General features: G+C 34.0%; 1 non-coding gene across 1 annotated transcript; it reads left to right on the top strand.

The window, feature by feature from the left end:
- Nucleotides 1-7,509: 7,509 nt before the first annotated feature.
- Nucleotides 7,510-7,616, top strand: LOC121216578 (small nucleolar RNA R71). Its single transcript, XR_005912758.1, has one exon. It is a non-coding gene; the product is annotated as a small nucleolar RNA R71 (small nucleolar RNA).
- The last annotated feature ends 307 nt before the right edge of the window (nucleotides 7,617-7,923 follow it).

Here is a 7,923-nt window from a genome sequence, read left to right as displayed (position 1 = left end):
TCCAAAAACTTAGATGAAATTTCATTAAAACATTGTTTATCAATCATAAGTTTTAGTTATAATTCCATCTCAAAATACAATTAGACATCACCCCCATATGTCATGCATAGTACAAATAAATAGATGTCTCGGGATAGCAAATGTCCTCTAATGTACTCCTTCAAAGAGTCTTCCTTCAATAGTAGGTCTGAGAAGGAAAGGAAAACGGGGTAAGTTCAAAAGAACTTAGTGAGTTCCATAGAGATCTTAAGCAAAATACTAATACCACTATTCAATCTTTCAAAGGAATCTCTCAACATTACAGAATTCGCCTAATGATGTATATAGAACTTAGACAGGCTTAGTACGCCAATGGCATGTCACATGTGCGAATACTATATGCCAACATAACATAACTCAAACATTCTATTTTCATGCTAGCCACATACCCAGAGTTGAGAGTCAGATTCATATCAGATGTTTCTATTTCATTCATATACATTCTCTCCTTATAACTCTCATTTTAGAATCATTCAATAGAATGTTTAATTGTATTATGCCAATCTAGTTTGCAATATATATCTGCCCTACCGGAGGCTACACAACATATTTCCTTTAACTTTATTTCCATAGATCAGTTCATATCATATCATTCATTTCAGAAGTATATGGTAGTGGCCTAATATGAAGATGACCGATACTTTTATCCCAGACATACAGAGCTCAGACTAATGACTCTAAACAGACAACCATTATTCACACACACGTACATTGATCATCCTTTACAGAGTAAGAATACTTACCTTATAATATTATAAAGTAATGATAATCATAACACATGGAAGTAAAAAGGAACCCACTAGAAAAATAAAAAAGTCTAAATAGCAGGTCCTTTGCCTTTGTCAATCGGACCTTTAGTAGAGTCTTAAGCTAAAAATAAGGTTATTTATACATATCAGATTACTACTTCATTGAATCTAAACATGCATGCACGAAACATTAACACTTAACCCAGAACTAGAAAGTTTCCTTCCTTACACACTAGTCTGACACTTATGCATGCAGAATTGAAAACACGTAAATAGCCTTAAAAATAACCTAGGGTTCATCAGAAATTACCACTGAGCTAAAACAAATGTATAAGTTGGCTGACTACAGCGAACCCAACTTTAGACAGGTTTTCTGGACTTTGGGTTTCAGAAAATACAAAGAAAATCAAAGAGGAAGTGAACACAAAAAAAACACAGATTTTTCGAGGAAGGCACTATTATCCTTATATACTTAAGCTTGAATATAAGGTTTAGTGGAAAAATTAGATAATTCCACTAACACTCTTGACTCTCATGATTAAGTGCGCTTATTATAATTTAAGTCTTTTCAACTACAACAGCTTAGTTTCATTCTAACTAAGTCTCAATTTAACTAACTAAATTACCTTACTAAAATAGTAAACAAACCTATTCAATCAGTAAACTAAGCGAGTTCGGCAAAGCATCTGGGTGGCGTACACTTAACAGAAGAGTCCGCCAAACCACAGATCTTTTCAAAGCAAGAGTTCACCAAATGACACATACAAAGAATTCTATACTTAATAAAACAAACAATTTACGTACTCATCTCTACCCTTAATTCACCAAAACACTCTAAACAATAATCAGATATTGAGACTTCGTTGGGTGGCCTATTACAACAAAATCCTTAGCTAATAGGTTAGTGTTAAAACAACGTCTCTACACGTTCAGAATGGTCAAAGGTGAGTCTATTAAAGCTCATATTAGTGAGTTTGTTACTCTTCTAAATAACCTAAAGAATCTCGAAGTAGAAATTAGCAACGAAGATCAAGTTATGTTATTGTTATGTTCTTTCCCCTCTTCTTATAAAACATTTAGAGAAACTCTGATTTATGGGAGAGACCATCTCTCATTTGAGAATGTGAAGGGGAATCTACTAAGTAAGGATATACTCGACAACGAGTTAGGCCCAAACAAAAGTTCAAACAAGCAAGCCTCAATTATAGTTGTAAGGGGCAGACAACAATCCAAAAAGCTAGATCGAGACAAAGAATCTTGCTACTGCAAGAAGAAGGGCCACATCAAGTCGGAATCCTACAATTTTCAAAATAAAACTAAAAGGAAAGTTGAAAATGATGAGAAAGATAAGCAGAAAGCCGAAGTTGCTGATGCTAGTGTAGCTAAAGATAGAGGTGATGATTTCTTGTTAGTGTCGATGAGCGAAAACTCCAAGCTTACTTCTGAATGGATCCTAGATTCAAGGTGCTCCTATCAAATGTGTCCCAACAGGGACTGGTTCTCCATGTATAATTCAATTGAAGGTAGAGTTGTGCTGATAGGGAATAATTTTCCATATAAGATAACCAGAATAAGAACCATACAAACCAGGATGCACAACGAAATTATTTGAATACATCAGATGTCAGGTATGTACTGACTTAAAGAAAAATCTCATATTATTGGGAATTTTGGATTATAACAATTGTAGGATAGTTATTGAGTCAAATGACTTAAAAGTTTCTCGTGGAGCTCTCGTTGTAATGAGAGGATAGAAAAAAGGTAGCCTATGCATTTTACAAGGGTCAACGATTACTGGTACAGCTACAATTATAAAAAATGAGCCAAAATCGTCGCGACGAGAACCAACCTAACTCACCACGACACAACGTGGTTATTTTTTTACAGATTCTGATTTAACCAAACTTTGAAACATTCGGCTTGGTCATATAAGCGAGAAAGGAATGACAATATTGTGCAAACAAGGTCTTCTAGAAGACATTAGAATTTGTAAGTTAGGTTTCTACGAACACTACAGTTACGAGAAGCATATGCGATTAAGTTTCGATTCAATAGTGCATAAAATAAAAGGGACTCTTGAATACATCCTTTCTGATATATGGGGTCTAACTCCTGACATCTCAAAAAGAGGTAATAAATATTTCCTAACTTTTATTAATGACCATTCAGGAAGTTTGGGTTTATTTTCTAAAACAGAAAAATTGAAGACTTCAAAATCTTCAAGCAATAGAAAACAATGTTAGAAAAATAAACTGACAAGTCCGTGAAGTGGTTCAAAATGGACAATGGACTTGATTTGAGTTTAATGACTACTACAAACGGAAAGAGATAAAGAGATATCGCACCGTTGTAAGTACTCTGTAACAGAATGTAGTTGTAGAAAGAATGAACAGAATATTGCTAGAAAGGTCTGATGCATGCTTTCAAATGCAGGACTAGGGAATGAGTTTTGGGATGAAGCCATAAATTTGGCAAGCTATTTTGTAAACCGATCTCTACATCGAGCATTGAACGGTAAAGTTTTAGAGGAGATATAGCCAGGTAGTTCTTCTAATTATTCTAATATTAGAATTTTCAGTTGTCCTACTTATGCTAAAGTCAGCCAAGGAAAACTCAATCCAAGGGCCATAAAATGCATTTATTTAGGCTACTTTACTGGTATGAAAGGTTTCAAATTGTGGTGTTTGGAGGGAAGAATACCCCAACCTTCTGGCCACTTATATAACACTTTATATTACGATGGATCCATCTGCCTAAACATATATATATATTTACAAAAGACCTTATAACAGAATAACTCAAAAAGTATTAATGTTAGAGACATTCAATACGAGTTCTATTCTAGTACAGATAAATTGCATCCACATCTTGGCTACCGCAAACATGATTACTTGATTGAAATTAGTCAGTAATTCAGTATCCAGTCTATGATTCCATATACCTCTTTCTTGAGTTGAATATTTTACGATATCACCCATTTTTATGTCCTTAAATGTGTCTAGATTAGTATTATCAAGGAATTCATTTGTGTAATATGGGATGTTATAAAACTCACACATTTCTCGAGGAGTAACTCGTACTTCCTTACCTCTCACCATTATAGTTTCACATAACCATTATGATTTTCTATATTTCACTACGACCTTCTCATTTATTGATCCCTAAAAGAGACATAGAACTCTTGAACTATTAGGATAGCCGCGTTTTCTTCGGGAGTAACACAAAATCACTCCCATCGATGATACCGAACTAATGTCCCAATTTCTATACATAAAACCATTGATGGTTCAAATCATAATTCTTGAATAAAAAATTTTCCTTATAGTTCGAGAAAGTATTTTTTGGCGTTTGGATTTTGAAATTTTTGAGGATCCGAAACTATCGAAGTTTCGTGCACATTAGTTTTTTTACTCTTCCTCGGAGGCATATTTGATATTAAAACTTAGAATAACTAATATAATCTAACAATACTCAATGAAACATTAAGAATAAATTAAAAACCCTTAAGCTTGCTTTGTTTGCATCGGATTCCTCATACAACTGTATTAATGTTTCTCTGTCAATTTTTTGTTGAGATGCCTACACCAAATAAAATATCAAGAGAAGAAAAGAAGATTTGCAAAATTAGAGGTTCCAAGGGAAAAGAGGGTTTTACAATTTAAGGCTTTTTGATAAGGTTAAAAGGTTAAGCTTAGTTTAGATGTGGTCTTAAGATGTTAGGTTTTAAACATAGGGTTTTAAGGTTAAAAATTAGGTAAATTAGAGTTTAATCAACTGGGATGTGCAATGGGTTGGGTTGACCCCTGTGTTGCGACACCCTAGCAGGATGCTAATGTCACAACATCGGGGTTCGATGTCGCGATACATTCTAAAAGTTTTTAGCCTTAGGGTATTTTTCTTACTGTGTCACGACACAGAGATGCTGTGTCACGACATCAAAATGTTTTTTTTCGATTCCTCGAGCTTGTGAGTGGTGTTGTGCATAAAGGTACCGTGTTGGGCCATCGACTCTGTTTCAACCCTGATTCTCAATTTTCAAAAGTGTTTTGGTTTACACAAAGCCATAATATGAATAGAAATTAGATTCTAAACTACTGGTTAGTTAAAAATACATAATATACACAAAAAATTTAGTTCAATAATATTAGGTCTTGTTGTTGGACTCATCCGCTAGCTCTGTTAATTGACCTGCGGATGCTCTTTCGATTCCATTTCTGTCAGTGTTCGTCTAGCATTTGTTGTGCCATTCAACTTTTTTTCGCTTATCACATTCTTTGAACCTATTTTTTTGTCCTGCATTTATCACAGAAAATACCTTTCGCAAGTCAAAGTAAGTAGTCATACTTATAAGTATTTTGTAACCTCGTGGTCCTAAATACCTCTTATAGTCTAGTTTTTATAGAGTATTCTCGTGATATGTTCCACTTTCACCTTTAACTTTTTTTCTCAAAGTTATTAATAATCCTTGTAAAATCTAAAAAAAATTCTAGCACTAGGGATTTCTTAAAGTTTACTTCAAAATCTAGAGTCATATAATCATCCCACATCTTATGCTTATGTTGTTCGATTAAGCCCTCTTTCGATAATTTTATTAATTGAGTGTTGATTTTATCATATGATTTAGATAAGAAGTGAGTGCTTTCTAATTTCCTTAATTCTAAGTTTGTGTTTCTCAGTTGGGTCATTTGGTTAAAAACAACCTCTAAGTTACTCAAAATTCTATTAATACGCATAGCCCCTAACTTGATTCATATTGTAAAATTCCATGGGTTTATAAATTTTTGAGGTGTCTGATTTAGGATTATTATTTTACAAAGGTTATCCATGTTGCATGGGTCATTATGATTATAATTCTCAAGTTCTTCTACAATATTTGAAGTCTTTAATGATCCCTTTTATTGGCTCCATAAAATTTAACATCTCACAAAATGTTTGAAGTAGGGTTGAGACACTTACCTCGTCGTTTAGATATTGATGTTGCTTATCCTCTAATTTTGATGAAATCGATGTTGTCAGGAAGGAAAATTCAGTGTTTAACTTAGTTAACAATTCTACTACTAGCTCTATCTCACTTTGGACATTCTTTTGTAAGAGTGTTTTTGTTTTGAACTATTTGGGATCCTTCTGATTATTTTCCCAACTTAGGGTTTCCTAGCTAGTCAAGTTTTCACCTTTCTCAATTACTATTGTTGTTGGGTTTTCATCTTCATCTCTACTTTCACTCAGATTTTGTTCAAGCTGTTGATGAATTATATTTACTTCTATACCCTTGTCACTATCCTGTAAATCTATTGAGACTTCTCCTCTAAGCTGGCTCAATTCTAGAATTAATAGTCTCTGGTTTTCCTGAATTTCCCATTCTTCATAAACTCCTTCATAAATTTCATTTTCATAATTTTCATCATCAGACCACATGTAATCGAATTCATCCATGATCAATTTTAGTGGCTACTTCTGTAGGAATCTTTCCTCTTTTCAAATGTATTTAGTGGAAATTCTTTGAAGAAAAGAAGAGTATTAGTAAAATAAAATAAAATTAATAAAAAAATAAAAATCTAGAAATCGTATCTAAAACCTTTAAATTTCCCAATTATTCTATTAGAACGTAAAAATTAAAATTAACTTAGTAGCGTAGCCTCCTTGGCAACAATGCCAACAACTTGACCGCCTCTAAACGTACCAATATCTAGAATGTGCATACTAGAACTAAAGATATAGATTTGAGGTAGTGTCCGCAAGTATACAAGTCAAGTTGTAATATAGTTTTTACAGCGGAATAGGTGAGTATTCTTAGGATCGTACCCAAGGGAAGCGAGTACTAAATTAAAGTTAACCTAAACGCAAGAGAATTAATTAATAGTTTAAATAAATTATATTACGACAAAACATAAAGGAAAGATTTTTAGATTTTTATAAATAAAGAAATAAAAATAGCATAAATAAAAAGGGCCTTCGAAAAACTAATTTCTAAACTTAATCAAATGTAAACATGGGTGATTAGCTCACTTTGTTGATCATAACTAATTCCAATTTCGGGCTTCTATTCAATTAACTAGCCCCTACCCTATCTTCTACTAAACTAACGAGTCAGCAAGAATTACTTACCTCTCGTCCTCACAGTCCAAACCGACTCGGGGCTAAGGGGTTTACGAATAGGCCATACCAATTTTGGGTTAATTCCCACTTAAATGACTTTTTAAGGTCGTCAAGTTTAGGGTTTAAGTTCTTCCTCTCCCAAACACCAGATACGCTAAGAAAACCCTACATAATAATTAGTCAATCACACCTCCACTCGTTCATCCCCCATAAGAGGATTAGTTCCTCGTGGAATCAATAAACATAATAAACTTGATAATAAAAAAGTGCATAAAGAATAAATTAAGAGGATTAGTTCCTCGTTGGACTAGTAATGTAATGGAAGAGAGGTTTGTCTCCTCTATATATAGATGACGCACTAGATGAGGACTCTATACGGTTGAGTCTGTCTACGATTTGTTGATATCTATCATCTTCCTGGACAATTTTTACCGTAGATGGTTTCTGACCATATGTATAGCGTCCGGTTGGCCACTGACAGGAATTTATCACCATATTTTCTATCAATTCATACTTATCTTCATATGTTATATTCATTAGGGCTCCTCCTAAAGCTCCATCTAGTCCTAAACGTGTATGCACATCCAACCCATTATAGAACATTTGAAACCTCAGCCACTCGAGTAATCCATGATGCGGGCATCTTTGTATTAGTGTTTTAAGACGCTCCCAAGCTTCATGAAATCTTTCTCCTTCTAATTATTTGAATGTTGTGATCTCTCTCCTCAGTTGGACCACCTTGCTAATAGGAAAGAACTTTTGCATAAATTTTCCTATACGTTCATCCCATGTCGTGATGGACCCAAGTGCCTGCGAATCTAATCAAGAAAAAGCTTTATCGATTAAGGAAAAGGGAAACAGTCGAAGATGAATAGTGTCATCGGTGACCTCGTTGTATTTAAATATATCACAAAACTGAAAGTACCACTTTAGATGCTGATTTGGGTCCTCCGTCATTGTGCCTCTAAACTGCATATTGTTTTGGATTATCTGCATCATAGCTAGTTTTTTTTCAAAATTGTTAGCTGTGATGGTCGGC

This window comes from Gossypium hirsutum, chromosome D04 (genome assembly GCF_007990345.1).
Source record: "Gossypium hirsutum isolate 1008001.06 chromosome D04, Gossypium_hirsutum_v2.1, whole genome shotgun sequence".
Lineage (NCBI taxonomy): Eukaryota > Viridiplantae > Streptophyta > Magnoliopsida > Malvales > Malvaceae > Gossypium > Gossypium hirsutum.
The sequence above is the reverse complement of the archived record's forward strand: the minus strand, read 5'-3'. Positions and strand labels throughout refer to the sequence as shown.